This window comes from Nomascus leucogenys, chromosome 18 (assembly GCF_006542625.1).
Source record: "Nomascus leucogenys isolate Asia chromosome 18, Asia_NLE_v1, whole genome shotgun sequence".
NCBI lineage: Eukaryota > Metazoa > Chordata > Mammalia > Primates > Hylobatidae > Nomascus > Nomascus leucogenys.
This window is the reverse complement of record NC_044398.1, coordinates 98,879,507-98,889,451: the sequence shown is the minus strand read 5'-3', so window position 1 is coordinate 98,889,451 and position 9,945 is coordinate 98,879,507. Positions and strand designations below refer to the sequence as shown.

The 9,945-nt window shown below is 51.8% G+C and overlaps 1 long non-coding RNA gene across 1 annotated transcript; it reads right to left on the bottom strand.

Annotated features, from left to right (window-relative positions):
• Positions 1-918: 918 nt before the first annotated feature.
• Positions 919-9,490, bottom strand: LOC115831209. Its single transcript, XR_004026728.1, has 2 exons — positions 9,353-9,490; positions 919-1,697 (listed from the first exon to the last, which is right to left on the bottom strand). It is a non-coding gene; the product is annotated as an uncharacterized LOC115831209 (long non-coding RNA).
• Between the last annotated feature and the right edge of the window lie 455 nt (positions 9,491-9,945).

The window sequence follows — 9,945 nt, the reverse complement described above, 5'->3', positions numbered from 1 at the left end:
CTCAGATGACTGGGGAGGAAGTGTGTTTGAGAACAAGACATGGGGCAGGAGAAAAACCATATAGCCCAGCTACTCCTTTCCAACGGTCCCATTTCTGATGCCCTGGAGCCAGGGTCGGCCAGCTGCTTCTGTAAGGGGCCAGGCGGTAAATAGTTTAGGTTTTGTTGGCCATCTGCAACTCTTCCACTCTGCCTGTATAGCTAGAGCAGCTGGCACCACAGAGATGAATGGATGTGGATGCATCCTGATAAAACTTTATTATAAAAAAGAGGCAGCAGGCTGGTTCTAAGCTGTAGTTTGCAGATCTCTGCCCACACTCTAGGGAAATCATTTGGTGAATTACTTCGTAAAGCAGAAAATCCTTTAGTAAAGGATCAACCATATCAGCACTTTATGAATCTGGGTTTTCCTACGTCTGGCTGCTTCATGTGGGGGTTCAGAGCTAGAAAGGGGAAGGTGGTGCAGTATCTTGGGGCCAGGGGATGATGTGTTACGTGTAACAAGGCTGCTGTGGATTTGAGCCTGGGAGCACATGCTCCAGGGAGAAATATGTGAGGAGTTTTCTTAATCTTTTTTTTTTTTTGAGACAGAGCCTCATTCTGTCGCCCAGGCTAGAGTGCAGTGGCACAATCATAGCTCACTGCAGCCTCAACCTCCTGGGCTCAAGCAAACCTCCTACCTCAGCCTCCAAGCAGTTGGGAGTACTACACCTGGCCATTTTTTCTTTTTCTTTTTGTAGCAACACAGTCTACCTACGTTACCCAGGCTGGTCTCAAACAATCCTCCTGCCTTGGCCCCCCAAAGTTCCAGGATTATAGGCGTGAGCCTGACAACAAGAGTTTCTGGTGGGAAAGAAGTAGGTTTAACCCTGAAAAACTTTCTCCGATCAAATGAGAAGAGGTCCCCAGAAGCGACAAGTCAACGTCACAGTCACGAATGTTTCTTTGGAGGACCTGACAGCCAGGTCTCCATTGCTAAAGTGTTGCCACAAGAAGGAAGTATTAGGCTTGTCCTGTGTGGTTCTTGAGGGCAAGGCCAGGTTTGACAGGCAAGGGCGACAAGAAACCCATTTTAGCTCAAGGTAAAGGAGGATGTTCAGGTTGAAGCTGCCCAGGAGAGGAACAGGATTGCTGATAAAGAAATGTCCTGTCCCTGCAGGGGTTCCAGCAGAGACCAGGTATGCAGGGAGGGGCACTGCTCAAGTGCTTTCCCTCCCTGCCTGTGCTTAAAGTCTGATTCGAGGGAAGACCCTGGGGCTGGTGCCTCCTGGAGGCCCTCCGCCTCCATCCCTACATCATTTCCTCCGGAACTCCGGCCTCACTGGTCTCTGCAGGAGGCGCTTACCTGCATCAAGCCTGGCCCGCATCCTTGTCTCAGGACTGTGGGCTGTCTCTAGGGTGGTGAGGGATTTATCCAGCAAGCAGTGTTCTTGAGATGAGGCTGCATCCGCCAGCGGGCATCTGGGTGGGCAGGGACTCTTGGAAAGCCAGGGGCTGTGAAGGAAAGGAGAGCTTTTGCACGCCGCATCCCAGCCGTTTCAGCAAGGGTCTTGGGGGAGGGTCTGGATGGGCCTCCTCGCCTGCTTCCTTCTTTTCCACTTCACTTGCCGAGGGCTGCTCTTCTCAAAGCTCGAAGTGCTCCTCTTCTCTGATGGAGAAACTCCCTGGGGCAGGGCTCAGAGCCACACGTCTGTGATCCTGGGGAAGACACGGGCCTCAGTTGTCAAACAGGGCAGCCAGCTCATAGAACTGCTGTGAGGGACACGAGAGATGCTAGACGGGTAGATATTTTGTTTTGTTTTGTTTTGTTTTTCTGAGACGGAGTCTCGCTCTGTCGCCCAGGCTGGAGTGCAGTGGCGCGATCTCGGCTCACTGCAAGCTCCGCCTCCCGGGTTCACGCCATTCTCCTGTCTCAGCCTCTCCGAGTAGCTGGGACTACAGGCGCCTGCCACCACGCCCGGCTAATTTTTTGTATTTTTAGTAGAGACGGGGTTTCATCGTGGTCTCGATCTCCTGACCTCGTGATCCGCCCGCCTCGGCCTCCCAAAGTGCTGGGATTACAAGCGTGAGCCACCGTGCCCAGCCGACGGGTAGATATTTTAACCTTTCATTGAATTGTAACCCACATGCTGCAGGACACAGGTCACGAGTATGAGCTCACTGAATTATCACAAAACATGAAGAGCAGGTGATGGTGGGGACAGGGAGTGAAGAAGATAAGAAAGGCCACAGCCCTGGCCAGGCATGGTGGCTCACACTTGTAATCCCAGCACTTTGGGAGGCCGAGGCGGGCGGATCACGAGGTCAGGAGATCGAGACCACGGTGAAACCCCGTCTCTACTAAAAATACAAAAAATTAGCCGGGCGTGGTGGCGGGCGCTTGTAGCCCCAGCTACTCGGAGAGGCTGAGGCAGGAGAATGGCGTGAACCCGGGAGGCGGAGCTTGCAGTGAGCCGAGATTGCGCCACTGCACTCCAGCCTGGGCGACAGAGCGAGATTCCTTCTCCAAAAAAAAAATAAAGGCCACAGCCCCTTTACTGTTCTGGGCACGCACTCCCCGTGGCTCAGTCCCTCTTTGGCAGCTGATTTGCTATATCATGCCACACCTCAAATGGTTCCTCAAGGGGCTAGGAAAATCAGATTGCACATGACAACTCAGGCCTCTGAATCCATTTTGTACTCAAGACTGACCCAGCGTTAACGTGGAACCTTCATTGAAAGTACTGTCCCATTTATCTTAGAAATCATAGGTTATCTGTCTTAGAGGGACCCAAATTCCCACCTAAGCAGAAATCCCTTAACAGCCAGCCATCCAGCCTCTGAATACTCCCAGCAACAGAGAGCTCAGTACCAGAAAGCTACAGCTCTGCTGTGCTGAAGAGTGTAGGGCCTAGAACGAGCCCCAGTGCTCCAGGTCTCCTCCCAACTTCTAAGTCTCAACTTTCGACCAAAAGCCAGGAACAGACCGGGTGCGGTGGCTCATACCTATAATCCCAACACTTTGGGCGGCCCAGGCGGGTGGATCACTTGAGTGTTGCAGGCCGAAAGAGTGAGGGTCGTGATCAACTCAGTATACCACTGGAGACTATATGAGTAAACAGCAAACTGTTCTCAGGAAAGCAGGATGTTGGCAAACTGACAAACTGCGCCTGCCACCCAGAAGGAATGCTGAGGGCAGTCACGACCCAGGCACAAGTGTTTCTTGTAATGAGATAATGTGAACCTGTGATCAATCAAGCAGCTGACCAATTGTTACCTCCTCCTCCCTGCTCTTCCTACTCGATGAATATGAAGGGCGGTAGAGGCTCAACGCGGCTGCCCTGGCTCCCTAGATGCAGGGAGCCCTCTTCTTCTTCCCCTGGCCCCTTCCTTTAAAATAGTTTCTTTTGTTTTAAGTTTTCATTTCTACGTTCGTCCCCCTTCGTTTAGTCCCGTGGTAACCGTGGCAAACCGTGGCACTTGAGGTCAGGAGTTTGAGACCAGCCTGGCCAACATGGAGAAACCCTATCTCTACTAAAAATACCAGTTAGCCAGGCGTGGTGGTGCACGCCTGTAATCCCAGCTACTCAGGAGGCTGAGGCAGGAGAAATGCATGAACCCAGGAGGCAGAGCTGAGTAAGCCGAGTATCCTGCCTCTGCACTCCATCCAGCCTGGGTGACAAGAGTGAGACTCTATCTCAAAAAAAAAAAAAAAAAAAAGCCAGGGACATGCACCACAAGCATCTCATGGAGAATGAGCACCACCTCTCTCCTGATCGCAACCAAGCCACCCCCTGCTAACCCTTATACCTGACATCTCCTTCTCCTACAAGAGAACAGCAGATACAGGGTCTCACTCTGTGGCCCAGGCTGGAGTGCAATGGCGTGATCTCAGCTCACTGCAAACTCTACCTCCTGGATTCAAGCAATTCTCCTGCCTCAGCTTCCTCAGCTGGGATTACAGGCGCGCACCACTACAGTCCAGCTAATTGTTTTGTATTTTTAGATGGATTTTCACCATGTTGGTCAGGCTGGAGAACAGCAGAGTTTTGTCAACTCTCTTTGCAACCAGAACGTTCAGAGCACTGTCTACATCTCCCACAGGGCAGGAGACAATAGGAGACATAATAAATGCCTATCAACAGACTAATCTCTGATGTGTGTGGCACCTGCAACCTTCACAAATCACCTGCCTATTTATTGAGGCCATCCACCAAGATAGCCGGCACCCTGGGGAAAACTTGACTTGGGCCTCCTAATTCAGGTAACTTTGCAGCTGTCATGCTTAGCTCCTAATTTTTATTTATTTATTTTTATTTATTTTTTTTTTGAGACGGAGTCTTGCTCTGTCACTCGAGCTGGAGTGCAGTGGCATGATCTCAGCTCACTGCAACCTCCACCTCCAGGGTTCAGGCAATTCTCCTGCCTCAGCCCCCTGAGTAGCTGCGACTACGGATTTTTTGTATTTTAGTAGAGACGGGGTTTCACCGTGTTGCCCAGGCTGGTCTCGAACTCCTCAGCTCAGGCAATCCGCCCGCCTCGACCTCCCAAAGTACTAGGATTACAGGCGTGAGCCACCACCACCAGCCTTTGTTGTCATTGTTATTGTTGTTTTGAGACGGAGTCTCGCTCTGTCGCCCAGGCTGGAGTGCAGTGGCACGATCTCGGCTCACTGCAACTTCCACCTCCCAGGTTCAAGCAATCCTCCTGCCTCAGCCCCCCTAGTAGCTGGGATTACAGGCAGGCACCACCATGCCCAGCTAATTTTTGTATTTTTAATAGAGACGGAGTTTCGCCATGTTGACCAGGCTGGTCTTGAACTCCTGACCTTGGGTGATCCACCTGCCTTGACCTCCCAAAGTGCTGGGATTACAGGCGTGAGCCACCATGCCTGGCCAGCTCCTTTTTTTCTCAATCGGGGGTGTGGTGAGGGGAGCTGCTTTGGGGAACTCATTCCTTTCTGCAGCTGCCAGATTTAGAGCTGGTCCTGCCGCAGCCCCCAGTCCTATCCCCTCCTCTGTCAGCACAGGTTCTTGCCAATCAACAGAAGAAACTTGCAACTCAGCAGGGCAAGAGGAGAAAGGAGACCAAGGCAGAGGATGATATAACCCCACCCCTGCCTAGGACCTGCAGCGCAAGGGAGGCCAAGCTGGACAACTCAACAGAGTGAAAATGACAAATGCTACAAGGCCACACAGCATCGAGGAAAGCACAGACAGACAGCTGGTTCAAGAAAGGACAGGAGGATGGACTAGGATGGGGGGGAACAGGGTGGAGCCAGAGACACAAAAAAATCTGAAGCTAGGGACAGCATGGCCAGCTGGCTCCAAGAGGCTGTTAGAGGATTTGCATGTGCTTTACATACTGGTCTGGGGCCAGTTAGTCAACCGATAAGGAGGCCAAGGTCACAGGAAGGGACCCTTCTTCCACTCAATAGCCCTTCAAACATCTAGCAGAGCTGGGGCATCGCTCTGCTGCACGGCCAAAGACACCCCCAAATCATGGCACCAAAGGCATATTTTTATTATAACCCACCCAGTACCAGAAAGACACAGAGATGGCCTTTCTCTATAAAATATGGCAAGAAAGCACGAACTGGAAGCACTGGTGGAAGAAAAACAGGAAGGCACACAATATGGAACCATTCGTAAGACTAACGGGAAAAAATGACACCATATATTTCAGTCCCTCACATGTGTGTAACTTGACCACCTGCCCAATTCAGTGTCCTTAAAATAAAAGCAAACCAAATGCTTGGGAGGAGTGAAATTATTTCAACTATTGAGACTCGGCAAGAATTTCTTCTGAGAATACTCGTAAAGAGCAAACAGACACAGCACCAGGTAATGACACTTGAGAACATTCTTAGAGCAGACATACATTTTCCATGAAGTTTATCCCTAATAGAGACTCTTAAAATAGGGCAGGGGACCAGCCAGGCGTGGTGGCTTACGCCTAAAATCCCAGCAGTTCGGGAGGCCAAGGCGGGTGGATCAGCTGAGGCCAGGAGTTGGAGACCAGCCTGGCCAACATGGCAAAATCCCGTCTCTACTAAAAATACAAAAATTAACTGGGCACGGTGGCGCATGCCTGTAATCCCAGTTACTCGGGAGGCTGAGGCAGGAGAATTGCTTGAACCCGGGAGGCGGAGGTTGCAGTGAGCCGGGATAGCACCACTGCACTCCAGCCTGGGTGACAAAAGTGAAACTTCATCTCAAAATAATAATAATAATAATAATAATAATAATAATAGGGCAGGGGAGGCCATGAGAACCAAGAATGCCTGGCCCCGCCTCAAAATCACCCCCCATCCATGACACATGCTTAGGACACTTCTCCTGAACTGTCACCTTACATGCTGTTGGGAGGAGGGAAAATTGGTACCATGCATTTGGGGGATGGTAGCTACTAAAATCTAGTTATAATAGCCCTAAGTTGGAAACAACATAAATGTCCACCATGGGCCAGGTGCGGTGCTCATGCCTGTAATCTCAGCACTTTGGGAGGCCGAGGTGGACGGATCACGAGGCCAGGAGTTCAAGACCAGCCTGACCAACATGGTGAAACCCTGTCTCTACTAAAAATACAAAAATTAGCAGAGTGTGGTGGTGCGTGCCTGTAATCCCAGCTACTCGGGAGGCTGAGACAGGAGAATGGCTTGAACCTGGGAAGCAGAGGCTGCAGTGAGCCGAGATTGAGCTATTGCACTCCAGCCTGGGCGACAGAGTAAGACTCCGTCTCAAAAATAAATAAATAAAAATAAATGTCCACCACCAGGTGAATGGATAAACAAACTGTGGTCTATTCATACAATGAAATAGTACTTAGCAAGAAAAATGAACATTTATGCTTACATAAAAACATAAATAAATCTCAGAGACATTGTGTTGAGCAAAAGAAGCTAGACAAAAAGAACTTATGTGTTATATGACTGATACAAGCTTCTAGAACAGGCAAAACTCCAGCCTGGCCAACATGGTGAAACCCTATCTCCACCAAAAAATTGAAAAATTAGGCCAGGCGCAGTGGCTCACGCCTGTAATCCCACAACTTTGGGAGGCCAAGGTGGGTGGATCACCTGAGGTCTGGAGTTCGAGACCAGCCAGGCCAACTTGGTGAAACCCCGCCTCTACTAAACGAAAATTAGCTGGGCGTGGTGGCGGGCGCCTGTAATCCCAGCGACTCGGGAGGCTGAGGCAGGAGAATCACCCGAACCCAGGAGGCAGAGGTTGCAGTGAGCTGGGATCATGCCCCTGCACTCCAGCCTGGGCAACAGAGCGAGACCCTGTCTCAATCAATCAATACACAACAGAGAAAACTAATATACTGTGATAGGAATTAAAACCAAGGCCAGGTGTGGTGGCTCACGCCTGTAATCTCACACCTTTGGGAGGCTGAGGTGGGAGGACCGCCTGAGGACAAGAGTTTTCACACCAGCTTGGGCAGCATGGTGAGACCTTGTTCCTATTTTTTTAAAAAAAGAGAAGAAATTGCCGGGCGCGGTGGCTCACGCTTGTAATCCCAGCACTTTGGGAGGCTGAGGCGGGCGGATCATGAGGTCAGGAGATCGAGACCAAGGTGAAACCCCGTCTCTACTAAAAATACAAAAAATTAGCCGGGCGTGGTGGCGGGCGCCTGTAGTCCCAGCTACTCGGAGAGGCTGAGGCAGGAGAATGGCGTGAACCCGGGAGGCGGAGCTTGCAGTGAGCCGAGATTGCGCCACTGCACTCCAGCCTGCGCGACAGAGCGAGACTCCGTCTCAAAAAAAAAAAAAAAAAAAAAAGAGAAGAAATGAAAACTATGGTGAGATTCCACCATACACCTACCAGAATACCTAAATAATGATAAATCTGACAATACTAAGTGCTGGTGAGAATGCAAGGCAACTGGAACTCTCATAAAAATGGTAGAGAATACAGAATTACATACACATACACATAAAGCATTAAAAAACGGGTAAGTCTGAATAAGTCCCATGTACAGCACCAATGTCAATTACCTGGTTTCTATGCTAACTGTAGCTATGCAAGATGTTAACACTGAGGGATACCGGGTGATCTCCCTATACATCTCTTTCTTTAAAAAAAAAAAAAAGGCCTAGAGCAGTGGCTCACATCTGTAATCCCAGCACTTTGGGAGGCTGAGATGGGCAGATCACCTTAAGTCAGAAGTTTAAGACCAGCCTGGCCAACATGGTGAAACCCATCTCTACTAAAAATACAAAAAAATTAGCTGGGCGTGGTGGCGGACACCTGTAATCCCAAATAACTCGGGAGGCGAGGCAGAAGAATCACTTGAACCCGGGAGGCGGAGGTCCACTGCACTCCAGCCTGGGTGACAGAGCGAAGCTCTGTCTCAAAAAAAAAAATAGAGATGAGGTCTTGCTATGTTGTCCAGGCTAGTCTAGAAATCCAGGGCTAAAGCCATCTTCCCCCTTCAGCCTCTCTAGTAGCTGAGACTACAGGTTAGAACCACCAACCCAGGCTTCTCCCTGTACATTTCGATAACTATTTCAAAACTTAAAAATCTGGAAGAAAACAAACTGCTTGACAGTGGCAGAAAGCAAACATGAGGGGATTCTGGGGCTTGCTGGGGGTGTTGGCTACATGGGTGTATGTTCAGTTTGTGAAAATTCACAGAGCGCCTAAGCTATGCACCCTCTTCTGAATGTGTTACCTAGTACTCCAATAAAACGCTTTTGGCCCCGGAGAGGTGGCTCAAGCCTGTAATCCCAGCACTTTGAGAGGCCAAGGCGGGTGGAGCACCTGAGGTCGGGAGTTCGAGACCAGCCTGACCAACATGGAGAAACCCCCGTCTCTACTATAAGTACAAAATTAGCCGGGCGTGGTGGCGCATGCCTGCAATCCCAGCTACTCAGGAGGCTGAGGCGGAAGAATTGCTCGAACCTGGGAAGCGGAGGTTGCGGTGAGCCGAGATCGCGCCACTGCACTCCAACCTGGGCAACATGAGCTAAATTCCGTCTCAAAAAAAAAAAAAAAATTAAAACAGCCGAGCTGGAGGTGTGTGCCTGTAATCCCAGCTACTCAGGAGGCTGAGGCGGGAGGCTCGCTTGAGCCCGGAAGGTGGAGGCTGCAGTGAGCCGAGATCGCGCCAGTGCACTCCAGCCTGGGCGACACAGCAAGACTCTTAAAAACAGGTTTTGTTGAGTGCCGCATTGATCCGGTCCCTCCCACGCCCCCTGTGCTTCACAAAAACGTCAGGTCCGAGCTCCGGCGCGGCGGTCTCCTCCTCCGCGGGTCTGGCCCGGGGCTCGGCAGAAAGACGAGCAGCTCCTTGGGGCTGGGCATCCCCCATCGCACTCAGGTTGACGCGGCAGTATTTCGGATACTTTGGGTAAAAATTAAATGTCTTACGAAAAGTCCTGTCACCCGTTTCTTGATTATTTTTTACGGCGGCTTCCAGAACCTTTCGTCAGCGCGAGCACCGTGCCCGGAGATCGCCGTCACCTGCTCTCCGGGAGGGCCCTGGGCAGTCAGGCAGCGCGCTGAAGGAGTCCGCGTGCGGATCGTGCATGAGAGCGCGCGGGCGCCAGGCGCGGGGGCGGGGCCAGACGAGCGTGCTGGCGGGAGCGCGCGCGCCATGGCCTGAGGCGTCTGGGAACATGCGCGGCGAGGGGACGGGCGGGGCGAGTCCGGGAAGGGGCGGGGCCGCAGCCGCGCCCCTGACTTCCGCCGCCTGCGGGTGAGACCGCCTACCATCTCCGGGCGCGCTTGAGCATGCAGGGGGAGGTGGGATCCCCCTGGCCCGCCCCCAAGCCACGCCTCTGGCCTATGAGAACTGAGCTGTCCCGCAAGGACCGAGAGGAGCCTCCGCTTTCGCAGGGGCTGGGCCTTCCGGGCGCACTGCGCCCTCTGTTGATCCTCTTAGGAGCTGCGTGGGGACCGTCGGGCCTGCCGCTTCGCACCTGGCCGAAAGGGGTCGCTGTGCCGGGCCAGATCCTATGTAA